This window comes from Dermacentor albipictus, chromosome 9 (genome assembly GCF_038994185.2).
Source record: "Dermacentor albipictus isolate Rhodes 1998 colony chromosome 9, USDA_Dalb.pri_finalv2, whole genome shotgun sequence".
NCBI classification, from domain to species: domain Eukaryota; kingdom Metazoa; phylum Arthropoda; class Arachnida; order Ixodida; family Ixodidae; genus Dermacentor; species Dermacentor albipictus.
This window is the reverse complement of record NC_091829.1, coordinates 81,364,186-81,377,743: the sequence shown is the minus strand read 5'-3', so window position 1 is coordinate 81,377,743 and position 13,558 is coordinate 81,364,186. Positions and strand designations below refer to the sequence as shown.

The 13,558-nt window shown below is 43.2% G+C and overlaps 1 protein-coding gene across 3 annotated transcripts in view; it reads right to left on the bottom strand.

The window, feature by feature from the left end:
* The window catches only part of LOC135914993 (protein O-mannosyl-transferase TMTC1-like), a 107,879-nt gene that overhangs the window by 68,995 nt on the left and 25,326 nt on the right, over window positions 1-13,558 (bottom strand). Inside the window, exons 1-2 of one of the 3 annotated variants that reach the window (XM_065447926.2) lie at window positions 12,887-12,975; window positions 9,419-9,517 (exon numbers count right to left, since the gene is read on the bottom strand). The exons of 1 other annotated variant lie outside the window; for it this stretch is intronic. The gene's annotated coding sequence lies outside the window, so the exon portion shown is untranslated. Of the gene's footprint in view, window positions 1-9,418; window positions 9,518-12,886; window positions 12,976-13,558 lie in introns of those variants that run through there. One more of the 3 variants, XM_065447927.2, reaches the window with a different exon arrangement.

Below are 13,558 nucleotides of genomic sequence, written 5' to 3'. Positions count from 1 at the left end.
CAGGCAACTTTTAAGCACACGACTAACAGCCCTGCTTTCAAGGGCTCTCTTGAAACTCTGTTGTCAGTGTTAAGTTTTATTGCATCATGTTTTAACAAAAGCCGAATGCCATAGCCCACATCACATCCTAGTCACCGTCATTATTTTAGCACCTATGTATTCTACTCCACTTACAGCGGAAGCTTTTAGGCCCTTTTACAGCCATATCTCATTTACCATGATGCGATCATTGTGCACGTCATCCACAACACATCGTCAACATTACCACCTGTCATGGCGCTCTTTGGCCAAACCTGGCCCTTGCGCCATAAAACACTACACATCATCATCATCTCACCTATTTGCTCCATGTCAAATACGTGATGGTAAAAGCCTGCCAGCATGAGTCGAGTTCAACAACATCAATAATTTTCCGAGGTAAAGTGAAACATTTGTACATGGTGTTCCAGCTAACTTGAGCCATGCCTTCAAAATTTCAATCAACGTGTCAGCTTCGAGAATGCAACTAACTTAGTAGGTTCAGTAGCCTCTTGAGCAACTCAAAGAAATGTTATAATTAGTTTAGACCGTTATTTACAATTATTACTTAAAAGGACCCTGAAACGATTTTGACGAATTTGTCCGAACGTACCGAGTCGTTAGAGTAGATCCTTCTGATCATTAATTGACGCACCTAAATGCTCCGCTTAAAGCGCGTAATTTAAAATACATTTTGAGTATATATATATATCGCTGCCTATCGCAGCACATCGCTCGGCTGAATTTGAAGCAGCCCCTACCCATGTGACGTCATTTACCCGTATGAAGGTAGTAGGGCGAGCTATACGATTGGCTGCCCAGGGAGCGTAATCAGTAATTTTTCAAACTTTGTGGTGAACAAATGTTGTGTGTATTAGTTGGAATGTTAGTCAATTTGTTTCTATAAAAAGAAAGTAGCAGAAAGAGAATGCAGAAGAACAATCCATTATTCGCTAGTAGCATGCCTGATAGCACTACTGTAGCTGCGCGTAAGTGCCTTGTCACGTGGTGTTGACCAAATGTCGCGCAGTTTCTTATTGCAGCCTCCCAAATTTAAACCACTGCAGCTGTCTGCACGAAGAGAATTGGGTTCTGCAATACTGCATTATATATATATATATATATATATATATATATATATATATATATATATATATATATATATATATATATATATACAGTGAAGTAGACGCGCGTATGAAGCGGTTTATTGACGTTTCGGCCGGGGTCCGGCCTTCATCATGATTCTGATGAAGGCCGGACCCCGGCCGAAACGTCAATAAACCGCTTCATACGCGCGTCTACTTCACTGTGAATATTTACCCGGACCCAGAACTGCTTTTTTTCTGGTATATATATATATATATATATATATATATATATATATATATATATATATATAATAGTTGTACAGAAAACAACGCGCTACGGTTAGGTTACTAGGAGGGGTAGAAGCATGGTGCACCTTAGAGATAAAATAGAGAACAAAAAAGAGAGAGGGGGGAGAAAACGTTAGAGTCCGGTACAGGTACATATACAGCCAAAGAAAATCATGAAACGCAATGAATTCATGTAAATATTTATGTGACGCTGCTACATCTTCGTGTCGTTGTGTTCTTTGTCCACGAACCTTGAACATCTTTTTTTTCTTCGCGCCGTGTAACAAAAATAAATCGAACTGAATGTAAGAACCAGCAGCCAAATGACTCGGTAATTCACAGACGCCTATCGAATAAAACAAAAAAAAGTGCGTCAGGGAGTCATCTGTTCCGTCAACTCACCATATATAAAATGGCGCACTTGTCGGCGAACATGTCACTACGACCATTTCCCACACTAAAAACACGCTTTCGGTTGATCGCGCAGGCCTCTATTTTCTGTGCCTTTGACGAATCTTCCGAGACTATTGAAAAATCTGTCTGTCGCAAAAGCGAAGCGATTGTTAAAAGTGCAGACTCAGTTTCTTGTTCTCCTTTTTTACGTGCCTTAATTTCGTCGATGTTCCGAACGCTATTCCCGCTTCGAAATATAGACCGACCTTGCAAGTATTCCGCTTTATCATGAGGTATATTTCTCCCCCCCTTAGCCCATCGTGTAGGAAAACAGTACTTTTTTTCTCTCTTTTCTCTCTGTCTCTCTCCTTTTTCTTCCTTCGAAGCAGAGCGCGCCGATGGAGTTCTTTATAACATCGCTAAAGAGACCGAAAAAGTACGACCACCTTGAAAGTGTACCGCGGCCGTAATAATGAAAGTCCGCCGCAGCAAGAGACTGGCGACATTTCTTTTATATTCTTTTTATCAGGCTCTACCATACGGATTGTACTTTTACTTTTTCTTTCTTTTGCAGGCTAACATTTCACGTCGTGTCTCGTGTGCACTTGAGAGCCGTCTTCCGTAAAAAAGAAAAAGAAACTGTCTTTTTGAGAATTACGCACCCTCCTGATGATGTCTGCTATCTTTTGAGCGCAGTTCTTTCTTCTCACAGTATGTCATTCATGCGATATCAGCTGAAGCCAGACGCGCCATAGCTTCTGCAATGTTTTGTCGTCTGTTCTCTTCTTTTTGCCAGGCGCCATTCCCCCCCCTCAAAAGCACTCGAGCAGCGAATGGGACTGCGGCAAATCTTCCTTGCTGAAAAGAACGCGTGTCGCAAATGTGAGACTCCCGACGTATGCTTTATAAAAGCAACGAGACAGGAGAGTTCTCCTGGATGAGGCAGAGTAGCTCCTGTGTTGTTTCTTTTTCTTTTCTCCTGCATGCATACTGTAAGATTGACTTGTTATATTTGGTTCTAATGCTACAACGACCGCGTGAGATAAAACTCTCGCTTTAACATGGTTCCTGCAGCCATAAAAGAGCAACCTTAATTTCAAATAAAAAGAAGGAAAGAACATGATTCTTATTAAACGCATCGACTTAAACATAACAGTAAGAGTTAAACAACCGGCTGTTCACGACATGCTGCGCCTTGTCATCTCCTTAGGTCGGACTTCTTCCGTATTCGAGATACGCGCCATGCATGGAGAATTATACAAAAGTTGAAGTTGACATCAAAAATTTCTGTAGCTGCTTCTACGCTTGAGAGATAGGCCTACTTTCTCAACATGCAAATTAAGATGCAAGTATGTCCGGTATATCAATATTGATGAATGAAACAAATCAATGTCGCGAACGATCTAGATTATTCCCGCTTATGCTATTACAATTCTGTGTTTCCTTCCAGCTGTAATTCTATTTGGCTTTCGGGCAATATCCTCGCCCAACTTCATTTACAAATAAGCATAAGTAATGGCAGATTACGGTTTTCAAAGTTTTTGCAACATTTGTCTTGGCGCAAATGCTGCAAAATTGCCTAATGGGGGCTCTTGTAATGTGTTGGTACAGTGCTATGCATGCATTATAATAAAATCCGTTGCATTACCATAATATAATGTTTTCTTTTCTCGATGTGTTTACAATAATTTCATTTCAGATAGCTCATCGCTCATGCCCGTTCTATAGGCCCTCTCTACAAACGATAAGTTTTTGCGCGGTCTGTGTTGCACCGGAAGCAGGATAGCATGCGAGACAAAGCACCATCTGCAGTTGTGCATCTGGATGACCGCGAAAATAATAATAATAATAATAATAATAATAATAATAATAATAATAATAATAATAATAATAATAATAATTCCTCATTTATACACATCCAAAACCAAAACAATGAAACGGGCCTGTCTAAGTCTACGAGGACTTGTTCGACTGGGGCCAGCAGAGTCGGTGGAGCGATGCGGTCACATGTTTACATAACACAGTTTTTCCTACTATCAGACGAATAGTTGGTAGGATTACCTGTTAAGAGGCATTGACATAGCAAGCAAAGAGAAAAGCATAAATAACTAAAGTAACGAATCAGAAGAAAAATTCAATATTGCATCGTTAATTTCTTCGAATAACTTTTTGAAATTGCAGGAAATATAATGAGATGATGATGATAGGTTATATTAAAGGACGACGTGAGGAACTGCAGTGGATCGAGTAGAGGGCGAGTTTAGTATGATGCACTCTTAGATACAGTAGAGTGCCGCTAACTCTTTTGAGGCTAGAGGAACTAGTTTTCTCACGTTACACCATTTCAGGGATTTCTCAGACGCGCCAACGGAGTGAGTTTGATCTCATATTGTGCCTCATCAAGTGCACACACTCATCTATGAGCTACGAGAGATCCCCAGAATGGAGTCAGACGTGGGGAAATCTTAGCTTCCAGTTAAATCAGTTCCGAGTATTTCCTGCATCCTCTGAATGTGAGCGGCTAATTAAAATATAACTGGGAGGACAACGTGTCTGGCTTCTTACTCAGGAAAATCGGCTTGAGGTTGTAGTCGCTCGTGTGAATATTATAGAACCCGAACTAAATGCAATTTGCACTCACCAGATGTGGCCACTTATTTAGTCAGCACGGCTCAAACCTTTAATAAATGTTTGCCCGTTGGTGCGCATTTGGGTCTGGGCCTTTACGACATATCATGGGCTCACCATCTAAGCATTAAAATCAAGGCTAAAATAGCCCTAATCAAATACGCACAAGTGAAATGCTTGTCAACAAGCCTAACGTTTCAAGTGACTCTGCTTTCGCGGTCACTGAATATGTTGTCGTTTTGTTCTCGTTTTTAAATTTATTTTCTTATTTATATCCAGAATACAGTATGGGTAATTCAACAACATGCTAAACGGTTGCCGATTAGAGTTACACTTGTACATAGCAAGCTAAGAATTTCTTCTTTTCAAAATTTTGGTGCCGTTTAGAATAGTGTAGGTTATAGAGACAACCGCGTCCTTACGGTTGTAATTGGGTTATAGAGACAGCTGGCTTGTAACACTGCGAAATTGTGCGCGAAAGTTGAGAATTTGCTGCATAACATTCCTGACTCTCCGGCCTTTCCCAAAACACGACATCCATTCTTCTAAAGCGTGTACGCCTGTTTCTTTCTTTATTTACGTTTAGCGTATTTGTCATTATTGCTATCTCGACAGGCTCCATCCTTTCAAATATCGACCTTCAAGTACCTCTCGTTTCGTGCTCACATCCTTAGCCTTCCTGCACTCCTGGGAGGCGATCGGTCCCTGATCCCTGGCGCTTAAGAGCATATATCGCGCTCCTTCGAGTAGCGGAGGAGAGGGTGAGGAGGAAGCGGAGAGGCAGGGGATCGCCCTCCTGGAATGGTGTAGATGTGTTCGCCGAGGGCATCGATTAATCCCCGGGCACTTGTTATAAACGACGACGGGGTTCATATCGAAGGCTGACCTCCGAGCACTTCAGGGAGGTCCCAGACCCGCAAGGTGTATTTAGCTTCCCCTCATTGCTTTCCCGCTTTCCTTCTCCTTATTTTTTTCATTTTTCTTATGCTACCACACTAGCGACCTCCTCGTTATGTTTTTTGTTCATTGCTTCCTGGGTTATATAGACAAAAAAACGTCGGCCGCAGAGAACGGGGAGTAACTGTGGGCCACAGAGCAAGCTGCCAGGGTACAGCAAACGGTCGATATCGGTTCCGTTTACGATTTTCCACTGTCATGTCTAAAGAGCTGCATTTCGCTTGGCAGCCAGTTGTCGCTTGTCTGTGTAGTCAATTACAATTATGCGGTCCGATGCGCCGCATTAAAGGGTCGTCGTTGAGTTTTCTTTTTTCTGAATAACACACAATAAAACCGTGACTTTGGATCTGCTTCCTCACTTTTTTTTAGCTCCCAGGCTTATTTCTTGTAGGTGTCTTCAGTGCTGCTAGACTTATAATCGGTTAATGTGAACTCTCGGATTATGTGCAGCAAGACGTGGAGAGAAAAGAGACAGTTGTTCCATATTTGACATTTTTCTTGCGGAGAGAAACTAAAGGGTAGAGGCAATAACTTTAAAACCATTCATTGATGTTGATTCCATGGTTATGTTAGTCTTTGCTCGCTCAAAGTGGCAACAAAAAAATAAGTGAAATAGACCTGACAGAAACTAAGCTACCGCATATTCAATATGCAAAAATTTTAATGAACGAATGCTGGAAATGGTAAATGTTCAAAATGTCCTATACATCCAGTTCTTTACAGAATGTATATTTTCTCCCGATTTCATATATTTGCAAAAGTATCTGTCTTATTAGTTGTTTCTTCTGAAGAAAATAACGGTTTTGCGATTTCTGCGATCTGACTAGAGAAAAAACTATCAAAGTTTGTCCCAACACAGCCTCTATACATTGTCTTTTTTTTTATAGTCATTTAGGTTATTCCCCGCCAAATCTAACAGCGTTTTTCGAACATCACAGATATAGTTAAAAATATTTCCACATGTTTGTTTAAGTTCAAATGTGTTCTCCATGTTTACTCTTTTTCCAAAAAATGTTCAACCATTTTAGAAAGAATTACTTTTCCTGACCAGCTGATATCTAGAAGGCATAAATCAAAATTTTTTTTTCGAAGGCACATTGTATAATTCTGTCATTCAAATGTTGCGTATGGCAAGACAATGAAGAGGTGTGGCTGCGAAAGTTTCCATTTTTTGAAATATTTAAGTACTTTGAGTGCTTTTTCCACCGGCAAAAGCGAGTAAACTTGCTAAGTTTGAATACCTTTTTTTTCAGAACGCAGAAATGTCTAAAATGCGCAAATAAACATAGAATGGGAACTCGTTTGATATAGTATAACCGAAAGATATTTTCAAGTTTTGAAGATTTAGCCAATTGCATAAAAAATGAAACTTTCAATTTCTTTTTTTCAGAAAGCTTCGTGTTTAAGGTGAAAAAGTAACCTTGGTGCTCGATCTAAAAATTTATGTGACATATGATTAGATAGCTTTACATGTTTGCTATGCATGTGAGAAGTTACAAAAAGCTGTTGTAGTCTAAACAGGCAAAAATATATATATTTTTTTAAATGTTTGTGTCAGCACCGGCATTTCTCCAACGTGTGCCCAAGCTTGCCGGACTGGGCTGCCGACGACAAAGAGAAATTATCGTATGAAGCACAATCTCTATGGCTTCATCGGCAACAGAGATGACATAGATGTAGAGTCGTGCTCTGCGTTTTATTGCCGAGAGACGAACGCTCTAACACAATGCGGCGTGTGCTTGGTGTGAAGCAGGTGAATCGTACAGCAAAGCACATGGAATTTACCTACGTGCTAATTTCGTCAGGGAGTTCCGCACAGTGGAAATGAACATTTCATGCAGTTTATAAATAGGAATATTTGAACTTAAGCAGCCAGTAGAAACAGAAAGAGCACTGATATCATACACGCAAACATTTCATAAGATAGGTCATACTGCAATGCTGTGAAAAGTATCAACATGCATTCCGCAAACATGCAGGGAAAAGAGAGAGAGAGAGAGTAGAATTCAGGAAGGCAGGGATGTTAACCAGTTAATAGTCTGGTTGGCTACCCTACACTGGGGGATGGGAGAAGGGGAAGAGAAAGAAGGGAGAGAGAAGGCGTAGATACGTGTACGGACAGCACTTCAGTTAAACTCGCTCGAGTAAACCAGAAGTTCTGAGAAAACACAAAAGTGCCTTCACTGCCTTCTGAGCCGATGATCGGTCGGGACGGTGCTCTAATATTGTCTGTTCACTCAGAGGACGATCATCTAGCTTCCTCAATGTGTTGGACAAAGACTATCTTTGTGCTTGAAATTGAGGACATTGGCACAATAAGTGGACAATGAGGAGAACATGCAGGGAAGAGGACGCTTTTCCCTGGGACCCAGAGACTCTCATAAGACGATACAAGTAAAAATGCCTTGATAATTAGAACTCAATGCCTGCATAAGCGTGAATGAAACCGCCTGGTGCTGCCTGTTGCCACTGTTCGACAGCCTGAATATGCTAGGCTTTAAATTCATGCTTTATCATTCAAAATTCAGGCAGATGTGCTCAGACCTGGCTTACGTGCTCTTGTCGCGTTCATTAAAAAAATATGAGTCGAGGCTGTGACACTTGATGCCGCTTGTTTTCATATAGAAAAAATATATATACGTCACAATTTGTTGAGTAATTTCCCAAGTCTACTTTATTAACAATCTCTCCTTGCCAGATGGCAGGGATTCATGTATGTATGCCATCTTCGCGAACCACGTTCGAATATTTCAAAAAGTAATTTCTTGCTTTTCAATGCAAATACCATTTTGAGCAGACATGTAGAGCTATCTAATGATATATCACATATATTTTTAGGCTGACTACCAAAGCAGCTTGTTCGAACTTGAAAACGAAGCTTCTTACAAAAAAAAGATACATAAATAAAATGAACTTTACACTTTGTTTTGATGCGACATACTGAATCTTCAAAGCATCAAATACTTTTCGGGTATACTGCGCCAACCGGGCTAGCGTTCTATGTATAATTTCTGCCCTCAGGATTTTTCGGTGTTTCAAGCAAAAAAAAAATAAATAAAACTTTGCAATTTTACACCTTTTGCAGGTTTCAAAAGCATTCAACGTATTGAAACATTTCAAAAATGGGCTAATCTTGCAGCCATATGACTTGATTGCCTTGCCATACAGACCATGTGAATGGCTGAGTCATGCAACATGCCTTTAAAAAATAATGTTGATCGGTGCCTTCTAACGCAGCTGGGCAAGAACGATGAATTTCCGTATAAATGCTAGAAAGCTTTGGCAAGAAGAAGGAAAGTGGAGAATGAGTTGAACTTGAACAAACATAGGGAATTTGTTTTTACATATATCTGCGACGGTCGAAAAAACAAGAACCCTAGTTGATTTGGTGTGGAATGACCCATTGGCTGACCCGGCGTTGTGGTCCACGTTGCAATAGATCATGTTGAGCGAGAACTGCGGACGAAAACGCATAGTAGTATTGCAAGAAAGGAATGAATTGCAAAATACTACACTAAAACTAATTTCGTGCACAATTGTCAATACAAAAAAAAAAACTTTTCCTGCTCCGACCAGTCGACGCGCCCCCCTGATATGTCCTCTCAAAAGAGACTTAGATGTGCTACATTGTTGCTGGTTTGATGGAGCACAGTTACAACAGCGCGTTTTGACAGGACGCACAAAGAATTCAGCGGCTCTCCCATGGGCATTCTTTCTGTGCCCTGTCAGAACTCGCTGTTATAACCATGTCCTCTCAAAACTCGCGACGTGCTAACCCAACGTACACAGTCAGCAGGGCCGCTATAGTGGACCGTGATATAACAAAAAAAAACAATGACACGAATCCTGGGATGCACACTATGAAATTAAAACTCCGACCCCCCCCCCCCCCCCCGAAACTTAGGCCATGATAAACTAAACATAAAGATTATATTACAAGCAAGACCAGCAGCCCGGAACGAGTTACACCAAAGGACTCGACAGGTAAATCAAAGAAAACAGGGCGAAATGGGTAGAATCTGAGCTCAGCACTCCGGACGAACCGTCGGAGTCAGCGCCTTCGTCCCTAGAGGAGAGGACACGGTGTGTCTCACACATCACGAGGGCTCTTGCGAGGTCCGGCTTGTCAAGGAAGACGTCAGCTGCAACAGACGTGCAATTCTTTTTTTCGTTGGTCCACCGAAGTGCCACAAAACGGCGACTCTCCTAGATTTATTACTATAGATCTGCGCACTTCGAACTTGAGGCGTTATTAAGCGTTCCTTAAAGATGAGTGTAGGTACACATGCAGTTTTCCTCAAATAACAACAAAACGTATATAATGATGCGATGCGGACAAAAAAGAAAAAAAGAAAACACCCTTCGTACATGCACTTTCAGAAAGCGTGCTCTGTAAATCTTCCTGCCAGGAAAAAGAAAAAAAAGCACTGCTGCTGTTTTTCTTGCAGGCAAAAAAAGAGCCAACTGAGTCACGGCGCGTAGTTGGGGTCATTTGTCTTTGGAAGGCTAAAGACCTGCTCGCTTTCTATTTACTACGCGATTGCGTCAGCTGTCAGTAAAGAAGTGTTACAGCTTTTTCCTTAGAACTGTAACTCATCTGCTCCGTGCAGTGTCTTGATATTCTTCGAAGGCTTTAGCACCGCAGAGCCTTAGCGCTACTGACACAGCAATAATTATACCTAGCACGGAATGTATGCCTGTTGGAACCAATGTAACACGCTTACAGGGTGCTAGCACTATTCGTAGGTTTAGTGTGTAATTGAACCATGCAGCCCATGCGAACACCTGCTGTAGAAACATAGCAACCACGATTAAAGAATCACACAACGTGATGCATGGCGGGAAAAAGGTACACATCGAACTATCTGCCTCATAAAAATAGAAGTAGCACCCAAGCGGTAATGCCAGCTTACATTCCTCACGCTTCGTTACAATGGTGCTACCCTAAAAGACGTAGTATTTTTATTTCTTTAAATCAGTCGTGGCGGTCAATTCCCGTCGAGGAGTGAGGACACCGCAAAACAAACAAGATAACATATACAGTGCTGCCGCATTAAAGGCGAATATACGTTTCCTATGAATTAATCAGAAATACAACAATACACGCATGTTTAGATAATAAAAGGATATGCAATGATAACATTAGATTCAGAAACACGTGTAGGAGTCCAATGGAAACCATAGCGTAATACAATCAGAACGCACGTAAGAAATAAAAGAACAAAAATTCTGAGAGACCTGTAATCACAGTATGCCATCTAGCACCGTAAAGAGAAACAGCAGCTGACAGAGGAATTTCTGATGCAGAGAATGCGCAATAACTAGAACGTAAGACTGTGAAGCTAGCAAATATTTATTTGTTCGTTGATAACTGCGAAGTACTTACTATGTTATGCGTTAGCAATCAAAACAGTCTGCGCTAATGAACGCTGTAACAGTAACTTGATCCACATGTCATTGTTCTTCCCCTGTTCGCGTTCGCCTACAACTCCCATGCTTTTTATTCTGCGCATTGGGCCAACGAAGCACCACGCGCAAATGTAACCGAACAAGCGCTCCTAGCATCATGAAAAAAAAAAAAGACACGAAAACTCCTCAACCTCACTTCAGCGGCACGAAGACTTGAGCTTGCCGTGTGCTGCACGCATTTGCAAACGTCTGAGCAGAATGTTGCTTTTTTAAATTTTGAGCGAGGCCGCTTCACGCGGTGCGCGCTAACTGGCTTGTCCGTGCCGGCGTGCGTTATTGTGTGTAGGCGGCAAACGGCACGTGACAAGTGAGCCAAGGATACGGTCGAAGCCCGTCTCCGCCCACGCGTGTGAGGACAGCGAGGGGGGGAGGATGAATTGCTCATTGCTTGGTTGCCTCCCCGCACAAAGGCCGGGCAGCGAGTTGTGAGCCCCTTACGAAGGGCGCAAAAACGTCTGTGCTTTCATTCTTTTTCTTGCTGGAGCAAGAGAAGTGATTCCTCCAGCGCGCCAGGGAGAATGGAGGCGCGATTTTTAAAATTAATTCTGATTTTCACATCGAAACAACGTAAAATTAGTTACAAAGTGTGATGAAACGGGATCTGAAATTCATTTTTTGTGTGTGTTTGTGAAGGCAAACGATAAAAAAGAAATATATGCTGGCGTAATCTAAGGGTTTCCTTCTCGCAATTTCATGCCTGGTGATACAGGAATTTCAAGACCGCTTTCATTTCTCTCTGGTAGAAGCATAATGTGGTGGCAGCGTTGGCGCAACGTCGCTCGAACCGAGGACGAAGCGCGAAAGTGCAGCCTTGGGCCCTTACCTTATATACCGTGCCGGTATAATCTAGCGATTCCTTCCGCTTGATGCCATGCCATTTTTATCGCCCACCGATCAAGGCGCCGCTGATCCCGTTGATAACGCCGATGGAGCGCTGTGCTACGAGCACTGACGAAAACCTGAATGACCATTAACCATAGACGCATTACGTTATCTCGGCTACGGTGAAGTTCTTACCAGATAAACATTGCACGTTATCAAAGCCACCGCTCGCGTGAGTCTTCCACGTGCATGCGCTAACCTGTTGACACCTGGTAACGCAACCTGCTAACCCGTGCACGCTACGAATTTCTTCAGCTTAGAAAATAACGGCAAATCAAAGCGAGCAATAAGCCCTAGCTGTTTTATCTTTCGTCGTCTCCAACCATGCGCATGTATGAAGCAAGCTTTTGAAGCCGTCATTGAAGTAAGCCAAGTGGGCGGCATCGCTGCAGAGTGCTGTTTGTACCCACCCATAGAAGTCAACGTGAAACAACAAACAATACCTGTGAAAGAACGGTCATTAATCCTTTCTTCCAGAGCTATGGAAACAACGGTGAGCAAAACTCTGCGTGCACCGTTTGTCATTAAGGAACGCTTTGTCATCGCACGAGTGACTCGGAACTAGATTTTTTTTTTGCACCTTACCTTGATATACAAAAATAAATTGCAAATCCCTGTGCAGCTGGTACTTAACGCATGTGTCGTACGGTAAATAACGAGTTCGGTGCCACAAGTTCAGCAAATCCAGTGCAATAAATAACCTCACCTAACGGATAGAAAGAGAATGCGTATGTGGGCTCTTTATTCATTTATTTTTTCTTCGCCTTTTTCAGCGCGTGGACGTCCGAGCGCGTCCGCAAACGAAGCCGCTATCAATGGCGAATCGCAGGCACCGTGACCACTCATTGGCTAATGACCACGTATGACCGCTCTTATTTCACTATAGTTCAGAGGCGGCACGAAGCTTTCTAATACAAAACACGCTTGCACAAAACTAAGAAAACGGCTCGAAACACCCGACCACGAATCCTTGAAGAGTTCCTGTTAGCGCTTCGGTAGCTCAGCACGTAGCACATGAAAAAAGAAACAGTGAGTGTGGAGGAGGGAAGGGGGGTGTTGCGGGAGGGGGATATGTGGTCGCCTGCTGCCTGCGCCGCTATAGGAAGCCTGTCACAATGACAAACACCGTCACGCCTGAAAACACGGTAAAGCATACGCACCGCCTCGTCGAGAACGTCGCCGAGTGGGACCCCCTGCCCCACGCGTTGTTAAACGGCGGGTAACATGCAAGAGAACGAAAGCCGTCCGGAATACACGCAAAACAGAAAGGAAATTAACGACGCGCCAGAAAGTAAAGAGACAAGTAGGAAAGCTGACGTGATCGAGGAGCGCCCTAGCGGACGCTCGTGTGCGGTCGCCAGGGTGCCAGACGCGTCGGAACACGGGGGGGGGGGGGGGGGGGAGGGGTCACGGTTACTTGTTTGCCAGCACACCGCGAAGGGGCAGGATGTGTGCGAACCCAGCCAACCCCCCACCCCCCGGAGAGTAGCGAGAAGGTAGGGGGGTGGGGGGCGACCATTACAACTGCGCATTTTTATCTTATCCCCACCCCTCTTCACAAGCTGGGAGCCTCGCGCAGGTTCTGTCGTCTGCTAGTTGGGTGGCCTCCTGCTGCTGCTTTCCGACGCCCTGCCCATTGTGTGGTGTCGTCCGCCGACCGCGGTCACGCGCGCGCACCCAAGTCACGAAGCAAAAACTGCGCGGGTCCTTTTTTTTTTGTGTGTGTGTGAAGCCGCTGCTCGGCAAGTGGTTCGAAAATTGGACGGGGTGCGAAGCCTGTGGTCTGGAGGACAGAGACGAAATCTTCCATTCAGCCTCGCTTCTGCAGGTCG